We start from the raw sequence: 12,635 nt of genomic DNA, 5'->3' as shown, positions 1-12,635 counted from the left end.
ATTTGGTATTGTCAGCATTTGGGAATTTAGCCATTCTAATAATATATCTTACTGTTTTAATTCATAATTCCTTAATGACATATTTTTTCATTGTTGGATTTTAGAAGTTTTTTCTATGTTTTGGATACAAGTGCTATATCAGATATGTATTTTGCAAATATTTTCTCCAAGTTTCTGGTTTTTCATTCTCTTGAGAGCATCTTTTGCAGAAAGTTTTAAATTTTAATTAAGTCCAACTTATTAATATCGTCTTTCAAAGATCATGCTTTTGGTGTTGTATCTAAAAATTCTAGATTTTCTCCTATATTATCTTCTAGAAGTTTTATAGTTTTGTGATTTTTTTTTGGTGAAGTCCATTTTGAGCTAATTTTTCTGATAGGTTTAAATAGGGTTAGTGTCTAGATTCATTTATTTGCATGTGTATACCTAGTATCCGGCATCATTTGTGAAAAGACTATCTTTATTCCACTGGATTGCCTTTGCTCTTTGTCGAAGATCAGTTCACTATATTCACTATACATACAGATATATATATTTTTTGCACATATTTGTATGGGTCTATTTCTGGGTACTCTGTTCTATTCACTGATCTCTTTATCCATTCTTTCACTAGTACCACACTGTCTTGATTATTGCAGCTTTATAGTAAATCTTTTTTTTAAGATTTATTTACTTATTTATTTGAGAGAAAGAGAGGGGGAGAGAGAAACAGCATGAGAGGGGAGAGGGTCAGAGGGAGAAGCAGGCTCCCACCTGAGCCAGGACCCCTGGTGTGGGACTCGATCCCAGGACTCCAGGATCATGACCTGAGCCGAAGGCAGTCGCTTAACCAACTGAGCCACCCAGGCGCTCTGTAGTAAATCTTGAAGTCAGCTAGTGTCAATCCTCCAACTTTGTCCTTCTTTTCCTGTATTGTGTTGGCTATTCTGTGCTTCGGTATTTTTTTAGAGTATTTTAAAATAAGCTGCCCAAGGATCATCTCTGACTCAGAAATTGTAACTCTGACCAATAATTGATTAGGGACCAGATGTTTCCCTGTAATAGTTGAGCTTAATTTATAGAAATAAATAGGATGTAAAGTGTTCTTCTTCTGTTGGTAGTAAGATTGTATTTTATTGTCCCTTAGGATACGGACCTGTTTTGCATCTCATTTAGCAACCTTATTTCAACATTCTTTTTCCCATTAACTATTATATGCTTCTACTTCTTCTTTTCTTTTTCTTTTTTAAAGATTTTGTTTATTTTCAGTAAACTCTACACCCAATGTTGAGCTCGAACTCACAGCCCCAAGATCAAGAGTCCCATGCTCTGGGGCACCAGGGTGGTTCTGTCGATTAAGCAACCAACTCTTGATTTCTGCTCAGGTCACAATCTCAGGGTCATGAGATACCGTGGAACCTGATTAAGATTCTCTCTCTCCCTCTCCCTCTGCCCCCACCTGCTCTCTCTCATGCACCTTCTCTCTCTTTCTCAAAAAATAAAAATAAAAATAAATGTTGCATGCTCTTCCAACTGAGCCAGCCAGATACCCCTAGTTCTATTTTTTCTGAAGGAGCTCAGAATTTTACTGATTGTCTCATTAATGAATTAAATAAAACTTTGACATGAATTCACTATATATTTGTATAATAATTAAAAAAAATCACTTTCAGAATTGTTTTCACAAAATAAAACTAAAATAATTATCTAGCCATAAATATTATAGTTATATAGCACATAAAAAACATGAAACTTTATTGAGAAGACTCAAATAAAAAGACACATCTCTCTATTGGAAGACTCAAAATTTTAATGATTTTCCCATCTGCTCAAAATAATTTATCAATTTAATGGTATTCCAAATAAAATTCCAAGGGGCTTTTTCCCCCCCTCACTGAACCATTTCATTCTAAATCTAAGAATCTTTGAAAAAGAAAGACACTATTAGATACGAAAATAAATTCTTTAAAGCTATTGAGAATCAAATCATTTTCTGAGTAGATAGTATAGCAAGAATGGACTGATCCAACAGTTTATAAAGATTTAGTACGTGATGGGCACCTGGGTGGCTCAGCAGGTTAAGATCCCAGGGTCCTGGATCAAGTCCCGCATTGGGCTCCCTGCTCAGTGGGGAGCCTGCTTCTTCCTCTCCCCACCCCCTACTCATGCTCTCTCTCTCTCTCAAATAAATAAAATCTTTAAAAAAGAAAAAGATTTACTATGTGATACATGTGGCTTTTCAAATTGTTAGAGAAATAAGGAATTGTTTAATAAGCAGTATCAAGATAATTTGGGAAAAACAAAGCTACCCTCCACCCCACAACAGGCACCAAGTACAACAGCTATGTCATTCTATTTACTGCTTCCCAAACACATGATGCTATCTATTTTCATGCTTACGTGCCTTTGTGTATGCTGTTCTCTTTGCTTGGAATTCCTTCTTTACCTCATGCATTTACTAACATCCTAATCTTTCAAGATCCAAATTAAACATCTGTGAAACTTTCCTTCCTTCTCCAAACAAACTTAACAATCTCTTTTGTGCAGTCACTGTATCTACCACATATATCTCCTATTGCATTCATAATGTTCTATGATTATTTATTTATATTTCTATACCCTTTACTAGACTGTAATCATCTTATGGCAGAGACCATGTCTTTTTATTTTTATATATATTTTTTAAGTTTTTATTTATTTGACAGAGAGAGACACAATGAGAGAGGGAACACAAGCATGGGGAGTGGGAGAGGGAGAAGTAGGCTTCCCGTGGAGCAGGGAGCCTGATGCGGGGCTCGATCCCAGGACACCAGGACCACGACCCGAGCCAAAGGCAGACGCCCAATGACTGAGCCACCCAGGCACCCCGAGACCATGTCTTTTTAATGTTGTCTCTTTATATCTAGTACAAGGAGCTTCATAACGGGCGCTCAATAAAGATTTTTTGAATTAATGAATGAAATTAAATGTGATGATACTTTGACTGAAATGTAATGATGAATAAATAAATGATTGTCATAAGCCCATGTGGTGGTCGTGAGCATGATCTCTGACCCCAGACTGCCTCAGATTTGAATCTCATATCCCCACTTACTAGTTGTGTGATCTTGGGCAAATGACTTAACCTCTCTGTATTCAGTTTCCCCATCTGAAATGACTGTAGCAGTAGTTACCTGATCGGATTGACATGAGGATTTTATTTATTTTTTTAAAGTATTTTTTTAAAGACTTTATTTATTTGAGAGAGAAAATGAGATAGAGAGAGAGAGCACGAGAGGGGGGAGTCAGAGGGAGGAGCAGACTCCCCGCTGAGCAGGGAGCCCGATGCGGGACTCGACCCCGGGACTCCAGGATCATGACCCAAGCCGAAGACAGTCGCCCGACCAACTGAACCACCCAGGCTCCCAACATGAGGATTTTTAAAAGTTAGCATAGACTTCTACATCCCGGAAGACATGGGATAGATGTCCTTTTCCCTATTTCTTCCACTAAGTGCAACTAAAATCCCTGGATACATGGAGAAGAGAAAGTGGACCAGCTAATGATGTTAAGGCCCAAGGATAACATGGTGGTGAGTTCCTGGGTTTTCTTTTCACTGTGTATATTCCAGACTGGATACTGGAAAAGCCAGCAACCTGGAACTACAAATGGACACAGATTTAAAAAAATTGTGTTCCCGGGGCACCTGGGTGGCTCAGTCGTTAAGCGTCTGCCTTCAGTTCAGGTCATGATCCCGGAGTCCTGGGATCGAGCCCCGCATCGGGCTCGCTGCTCAGCAGGAAGCCTGCTCTTCCCTCTCCCACTCCCCCTGCTTGTGTACCCCCTTTTGCTGTGTCTCTCTCTGTCAAATAAATAAAATCTTTAAAAAAAAAAATTGTGTTCCCAAGAAAAGCCTTTTCTCTCTAGCCAAAGGACCAGGAAGGGGATAGTTTGCTAGACAAAAAAAACTTTAAACAATAACTGCTTTACTTTATGCAAACATCACAGGAAAAAAAAAAGAAAAAACTGTGATTCTACCCACACAATCACCAGCAAAGGCCCAGTGGGGAGCCTAGACTTCTACTTTTTCCAGGCTGTGATGAGTCATCCCAATGACACTTACCCTGCCTGGGTAAGTGTCAGAGAAAGCCAAGTGAAGAGCTTGGTGGTTAAGAGCATGGGATTCCCAGTGGTGTCCGTGGAGACCATATGGGGAACCTGGACTTCCATCTGTACCCAAGACATCCCTCCTCTTCCTTGCTGAGTGCTGTCAGAAGAGGCCTAATAGAGTCAGGACTTTCACCACCTGTGAGTGGTAACAATGCATACACACTTCCACGGTATCAGCAGAGGCCATGTAGGAAGCCAGAACTCCATTCTTACTCAGTAGTAATGCCCCTTCCTCCACCCAGGGTATAATAGAGGAGAACCAACACTTCACCCTCACCTGGCAGTAATGAAGTAGCGCCCCCACCCCTTACCTACCAGAGCAGAGAGGCCTCCTAAAACACAAGATCTAAATAAGATCTGGAGGGGCGCCTGGGTGGCTCAGTCGTTAAGCCTCTGCCTTTGGCTCAGGTCATGATCCTGGAGTCCTGGGATGGAGCCCCGCATCAGGCTCACTGCTCAGCAGGAAGCCTGCTTCTCCCTCTCCCACTCCCCCGCTTGTGTTCTCTCTCTCACTCTCTCTCTAACAAATAAATAAAATCTTTAAAAACAAACAAACAAACAAACAAATAAATAAGATCTGGAGTCTTCTAATACCCCAAATGTCCAGGTTTCAATAAAAAATTGCTCATACCAAAAACCAGGATGATCTCAAAATGAATGAAGAAAAGACAATTAACAGATGCCAACACCAAAATGACACAGATGTTAGAATTATTTTACAAGGATTTCAAAGCAGATATCATAAATATGTTTCAACAAGCAATTATGAGCATGTTTAAAGAAAAAGAACAAAACAGAAAGTTTTGCAAAGAGACAGAAAGTCTTAGAAGAGAAATAGGATATATAAAGGAGAACCAAATGGAAATTTAGAGCCAAAAAATTCAATAACCAAAATTAAAATCTTAATGGATGGATGGGCTCAACAGAAGAATGGAGAGGACAGTTGAAAGAAGCGGTGAACTTGAAGGTAGAAGAGTAGAAATTACACAGTCTGAACAATAAGAGAAAATGGATTTTTGGAAAAATTAACAAAATCTTGAGGACTTGTGGGGCTACAACAAAAAGTCTAATAGTCATGTTTTCAGAGTCCTGGACAGAGGAAGAAGAGAACAGGACTGAAAAAGTATTTGAAGAAATAATAACTGAAAATTTCCCAAATTTGGCAAAGCCAACCAACCAACTGAAAAACCCGTAAGCAATTGCCAGAAACGGACTGAACTCCAGACAGGGTAAACTTAAAGAAATCCATGTCAAGGCACATCATAATCAAACTTTTGAAAACTGAAGACATGGGAAAATTTTTGAAAGCACTCAGAGAGAAATGAAATATTACTATAGAGAGAAAGCACTTGGAATAATAGCGGATTTCTTTTTTTTAATATAAGATTTTATTTATTTATTTGAGAGAGAGAGAGCATGAGAAGGAAGAGCGTCAGAGGGAGAAGCAGACTCCCTGCTGAGCAGGGAGCCCGACGTGGGACTCGATCCCGAGACTCCAGGATCATGACCCTAGCCGAAGGCAGTTGCTTAACCAACTGAGCCACCCAGGCGCTAGCAGATTTCTCATCAGAAGTCAAAGAGGCCAGAAGAAAATGGCACAACATTTTTGAAGTTGTGAAAGAGAAGAATTGTCAAACCGGAATTCTCTATCCAGAGACGATGTCTTTCGGAAGTGAGGGATCAATCAAGACATTCTCAGATGTGGGGCGCCTGGGTGGCTCAGTTGTTGGGCAGCTGCCTTCGGCTCAGGTCGGAATCCCAGAGTTCTTTTGAGCTCTACACTGGACTCCCTGCTCAGTGGGGAGCCCGCTTCTCCCTCTCCCCCGCCCCTCCCCCTGCTCGTGCTCGCTCTCTCTCTCTCTCTCTCTCTCTCTCTCTCTCAAATAGATAAATAAAATCTTAAAAAAAAAGACATTCTCAGATGAAGGAAAACTAAGAGAATATGACATAAAATTCACAAATTAGACATACCCTAAAAGAGTGGCTAAAGGAAGTTCTCTTAAACAGAAGGAACATCAGGAAGGAAGAACGAACACAGAAAAAGCAAAAATATAGCTAAATACAAGAGACTTTTCTTTTTTTTTTTAAAGATTTTATTTATTTATTCATGAGAGACACAGAGAGAGAGAGCGAGAGAGAGGCAGAGGGAGAAGCAGGCTCCCAAGGAGCAGGGAGCCCGACGCGGGACTCGATCCCAGGACTCTGGGATCATGACCTGAGCCGAAGGCAGACGCTTAATCATCTGAGCCACCCAGGCGCCCACAAGAGACTTTTCTTATCTTGAGTTTTCCGTTTGGCCACTGAAACAAAAATTATAACACTGTCTAATGTGGTTCTCAATGTATATAGAGTAAATATGTAAGAAAATTATAAATGTGGGATGGTAAAGGAACATAAATGGAGAAAAAAAGGTAAAATGTCAACACCAACAGATTTGATTATAGCAGTGGTTACACAAATCTACACATGTGATAAAATGACACAGAATTATACACACACATTGTACTAATGTCAAATTTTTGGCTTTGTTACTGTACTATGCTTATGTAAGAGGTAACCATTCGGGGAAACTCAATTTTACATTAAGCCATATTGAATTACTTTTTTGTATCAGCCTTTTCAGATCTTCTGGAATCTTTGTTTTGTCATTAAGCTTGTCATCTATTAATCACCCCCCATTTTGTATTAACTACAAATTTGATTAGCATGTCCAATATGCTCCTTTATGTTAAGTGATTCATGAAAATGTTTAACAGAATAGGGCCATAGAGGCCTCTGACAAACTACTAGAAACTTCTATCTCACCTTAGTATAAACTGTTTGAACTTCCAATGAACTATACTATCTCCAACGCTCCTTGCCCATGAAGATTTGTGAAATACCTTGAAAAATTAGGGATATAGGGCACCTGGGTGGCTCAGTTGGTTGGGCGACTGCCTTTGGCTCAGGTCATGATCCTGGAGTCCCGGGATCGAGTCCCACATCGGGCTTCCTGCTCAGCAGGGAGTCTGCTTCTCCCTCTGACCCTCTTCCCTCTCGTGCTCTCTATCTCTCATTCTCTCTCTCTCTCAAATAAATAAATAAATAAAATCTTTAAAAAAAAAAAAGAAAAATTAAGGATATAGAGGGTCCATACTGTTTTCTTGCTCCATCACAGTGGTGAGAGTAGTGATGAATAATAATGGCTACTACTTACTTTGATGAGACCAAAACTTTTTCATATAGAATTTTTAAGCTAGGCCTCTCAAAAAGTTTCTGACATAGGTACTATTATTTTATTTTTTGATGTGACAGAAGAATTCACGTGAGTATGGTTCGGTTTTAGCTAACCACACATTCGTTTTCTAAATATTGGCGTTTTACTGAAAGCAGAAGTATACCTGCAGAAGCTGTGGAGAGTGTGTTTGTTTGTTTGTTTGTTTGTTTTGAGGGAGTTAGAAGTGAAGGAGATGATGTAGATTCCCAAGGGAAAGAATTTTAAGGAAAGAGTCAGATTAGATAAGGAGATTTTTAAAAAGTTTTGTTGTGTCATGTATAACATAATCACCATTATTATCAATGCCTTCAAAGTTTGAATCGTTGTTGTCGTTTTGTAATAAGACCACATGTGTGAGATTGGTCTCAAGTAAGTCCCTGGGTGAGAGCAGAGCTAGCCCAAAGAAGCTCCATCACATTGGGTTACAAGTCAGGCTCTGAGAATTTGAGTGTCCAAGTCTCCCTCTTGTTTTTTTTTTTTTTTTAAAGATTTTATTTATTTATTTGAAAGAGAGAGTGAGAGAGAGCACACGAGAGGGGGGAGGGTCAGAGGGAGAAGCAGACTCCCTGCTGAGCAGGGAGCCCGATGCAGGACTTGATCCTGGGACTCCAGGATCATGACCTGAGCTGAAGGCAGTTGCTTAACGAACTGAGCCACCCAGGCGCCCCAAGTCTCCCTTTTGGTAAGTGGAGAAGCTGGGAAGGGAATTCAGCCTCATCCCACTCCCAGGCCGACCTTCTTCCCTTGTGTCACCCTGTAAGGGTCAGACCAGGAAGAGTCCAAACCCTAATAGAAAGGAAGAACTCTTCATTTAGAGCCACTTATTTTTTTAGTGAATTCATGCTGTCTTATTTTCACCACTTTTTAAAAGATTCACAAACCATTTGTCTAATTTTCCATTCCAGAATTTTGCCAAGGAAAAAAATGTGTTCACAGGCTTTTAGTTTCTTCTTTTAGAAAATGAGGACATTTGTCCATCTCCAGTCTTCTGGCACCTCTCCGGTTCCCAACAAAGTTACCACCACACTTCAGATTCTCGCAGTAAACCAGAGAAGTGAAGTTAGCACTAAAGGACTGGATGCTTTCTTACATCCTCACCTGCCTTGGACTAAAATTCTCTCTTTCATGTGTAGCTCTTACCTTTTCAAATTTGAAGATAATTCTTTGTGATGGAAAATGAAAGCAAGTAGGAGCTGATGAATTCTGCTTTTTCCTCTGTCATCTGTTATCATTACACCTTCTGTTCCTCGTTCTTCTTGCTGAGGACATCAATTTTCCTGACGCTGCCTTTATGTATTGGTACTTTTAAACACTGGTATTACAAGGTAGTATTTTTTGGATTAATTTATTAAAATATATCATAGTTTAGTACAAAACCTTGCTTTTAAAATTATTTTGCCTATTTCAAAGCATTTTAGAGCTGCTTTGCTACATAAAAGATAATAACTATAAAGTACCCTATTTACAATATTTCTTCTAAAATGTAGAGTTTCAGGCAGGAATTCAACAACTTTATTGTTAAAACGAAGACCTTTTTTTCCAGCTTCATTGAGATATAATTGACATACAACATTGCATAAGTTTAAGGTGTACACTTAAATATTGCAAAGTGATTACCACCGAAGAATTAGCTAATGCTTCCATCCTGTCACATAATTACCATTTCTTTTTTGTGGTGAGAACATTTAAGATCTACTCTCCTAGCAACTTTCAAGTATATAAGATAGTATTATTAGCTATAATTACCAAAGTTTGGAAGTTTGTACCCTTTGACCAATATCCCCCCATTTCCTCCACCCCCCAGCCCCAGCCCCTAGCAACCACCACTCTATTCTTTGTTTCTCTGATTTCAGCTTTTTTAGATTAAAATGGAGGAACTTCCAAATGGTAGGAATAGAAATTGAGTTCCTCTCTCAGAAAGTACAAAATGATAATGCAGGGGGGAAAAGAGATACTATATTAATAATAGAAATTTTGGGGCACCTGGGTGGCTTAGTCGTTTAGTGTCTGCCTTCAGCTCAGGTCATGATCCCAGGGTCCTGGGATCAAGTCCCGTATCAGGCTCCCTGCTCTGCGGGAAGCCTGCTTCTCCCTCTCCCACTCCCCCTGCTTGTGTTCCCTCTCTCGCTGTGTCTCTCTCTGTCAAATAAATAAATAAAATCTTTAAAAAAATAATAGAAATTTTGTGTATACCATTTTCCCTCTTCCAAGTTACTCATTCTCTCTGTTCACGAACTAGCCTTATGTTTTAATACTCGATTCGAATTTCCCTAGATTTCCTATTTTAAAAAAGATATTTGTCATCATTTTGTACTTCCCCAAACAGCTAGCAAGAAACCCTCTTCAAAGAAGGTGGTTACAATTCTATATTCAGTTGCTTCATTTATGTGTTTTCAAAGCTCAAAGCGGTGACTCAGAGCTGATTCGTTGGGTGGGCATCTTAGAATTCAGCCACGCAAAGTTTATGCTTGGCATTTTCAGTATTTCATCTCTTCTCTGCCCTTCCTAAATTCTCTTACTGTGACAGGATTTTCAGTCCACTTCAATGAGCTGTTCTAGAACACCTGCCATATGCAGTCCCTGTCCTTTGCATTGGATTACAACTACGAGTCGGTCCCTGCCTGTAAGACACTCATGGCCTCGCTGGGAAGACAGCCATGTCAATAAATAATATAACAGTGTGTGATGTGTGAAACAACTGAAGCATGGGCAAGGCTGTGAAATCGTGCAGAGGAGGAAATTCTCACCGCGGGCGAGGTTCAGGAAAGTGTCTCAGCACCAGTGAGTGTTGCAGTCACCAGATACGAAAGGATGAATAGGTATGCAGCGAGAAATCAAGGTGAAAAGGACATTCCAGGCAGCAGAAATACCATGTTGAAAAGAGCGTGATGTGTGTGGGAAAACAAAGATGTGACCATTGTTCTGGTACATGTATAAGTCAAGTGTGGGGTCCAGATCATGATGCCATGGAGGCTGTGTACAGGAATTTGAACTTCATCCTGGCTGCAGAGGGTTTTGAGTGGGGGGAAATGACATGGTCAGAAAAGATCTTTGAAGATTATCCTGGCAGCAGTTTGAAGGATGACTTGGAGATGGCTGGACTGGAGGTAAGACCACTAATTAGGAGATGATGTTATTAGTCTTGCTTTAATCCAGGTATTGGTACAGAAAAAGAGATTACGCCAAAATTTAAGCTAAGAGGTTATATTAACCTGGTGACCTGGTGATAGTTTGGATGTGGGAAAAGATGGCAAAATGGCTCCTAGATTTCTGGTTTGTGGGTTGGCTAGCTGTTTAAGACTTCCAAACTAATAATATCCCTGCTTCAGCTCTTCCCACTCTACCGTCTCACATAGCAGTCTGGGTGATTTTTCCCTTTTGGCTTTCTACTTTGTAAAATTTCAATTGAAAGAATAGCGTAGGGGTGCCTGGGCGGCTCAGTTGCTTAAATGTCTGACTCTTGATTTCAGCTCAGGTCATGATCTCAGTGTCGTGAGATTGAGCCCCACATCCGGCTCTGTGCTGAGCGTGGAGCCTGCTTGGGATTCTCTCTTTCCCTCTCCCTCTGACCCTCCCCTGCGCTCTCTCTCTCTCTCTCTCAAAAAAAAAAAAAAAAAGATTAGTGTAATGAACACTCGCATAGCTTTCATCTGGATATACCAATTGCTAACATTTTACCATATACCCCCTCGCTCGCTCGCCCCTCAGTCCTCTCTCCCTTTGTCTCTCTGCAGTGGATTTGTGTTGGGTCAGTTTAGCTAAACTGGAACCACATTTTCCAGATTTTACCCTCTTAAAACCCTGCCACCGTTCGTGGATCTGGCAGAAGACAGATCCCAGAGATACCCAGGTTAGAGGTAGAGGACTTTATTTTTCACGGCATAAGCAGTCAGCATGAGCTTCATGTTCATACAGCCTCTTTTGCCTTCACACTCACCCCCCACCAAGTCCCACAAGGGCAACGTGGAGGTAGACTCTGGTGGGTGTTACACATGTAATGAGTTTGTGTCACAGCTGAGAGACTTTGAGCTTAGGAAAACTCCCAATCTTTTATAATAGGCTGCAAGCAAACCTCCCCAATCTTTGCCTTGGAAGGTGTCATTATTCCATTATTGTCTTATTATATTGGAGAGCAAATAAATGTACCCTCTGCCCCAGAGTAAGACACTCTTTCTTTCAAGACTGTTCACTATACAAATATTTTTTAAAAGATATTTCAAAATAGGAGCACCTGGGTGGCTCAGTTGGTTGAGCATCTGCCTTCGGCTCAGGTCATGATCTCAAGGTCCTGGGATCGAGCCCCACGCCGGTCTCCCTGCTCGGAGGGGGGTGTCCACTTCTCTCTCTCCCTCTGTTCTTCTCCCCCACCCTGCTCATGCTCTCTCTCTCAAATAAATAAATAAATTCTTAAAAAAAAAGATATTCCAAAAAAAAGGACACTGCCTTTGCTCTGAAATGTGCAGAAAAGTGAGAGAACTATGGAGAATAGTTGCCCCACACATGGTTCCAGGGCCATGAGGGATTTCTCTGCATGAGATTTAGAAGGCAGAAGTGAAGTAGCAGCCATCTTCTTCTTATACTTATAATGTCAGGCAGAGCACCAGCAAGTGTTACAGTTGTCTCTTATCTGCTGGCTCACCTGCTAGTGTGGACAGTACTGCAACTCTAGCTCCTGCCAGATCTCCTGCAGCTTCTTCACCTCCTGGGGAGGGTGACTGAATAGCTCTTAGATGAAAAGTATCAGCTGGATTCCTTGCATTACACCCCCATCACTCAAGTTGGGAGCTTGGAGGCGATGAAAGACCTATCTGAGTTCTAGTCCATCCCATGGATGTCCAGCTCAACCTCACAAATTTCAGTTTGTTCTTGCCTCCTCCACGTCACATCCATCTTCCTTTCCTGAGTACTTGCCCTGTGGACTACAGACTCTAGAACCAGTCATAGAAACAACAGTCATATGGATCAATCAAGATAGTGTAGGACTGGCATAAAATCAATAAATAGATCAATGGAACAAAATGGCCCCCAGATAGATCCACACTTATAAAATCAGTTTATTTTTGACAAAAGCATCAAAGCAAAGCAATGGGGAAAGGAAAGTCTTTCAACAAATAGTGTTGAAATAACAAGATGTCCAAAATTGTTTTCGCTATTTTGGTTTCTTACATTTCCAAATAAATTTAAAAATCAGCTCGTCTATTTCTTCAAAGTCTTCAGAGACTTTGATTAAGATTGCATTGATTCTATAAGA

The sequence above is a fragment of the Callorhinus ursinus genome, unplaced genomic scaffold (assembly GCF_003265705.2).
Source record: "Callorhinus ursinus isolate GAN/ISIS: 27379988/994484 unplaced genomic scaffold, GSC_fseal_2.0 scaffold4, whole genome shotgun sequence".
In the NCBI taxonomy this organism is placed as follows: Eukaryota; Metazoa; Chordata; class Mammalia; order Carnivora; family Otariidae; genus Callorhinus; species Callorhinus ursinus.
The sequence above is the reverse complement of the archived record's forward strand: the minus strand, read 5'-3'. Positions refer to the sequence as shown.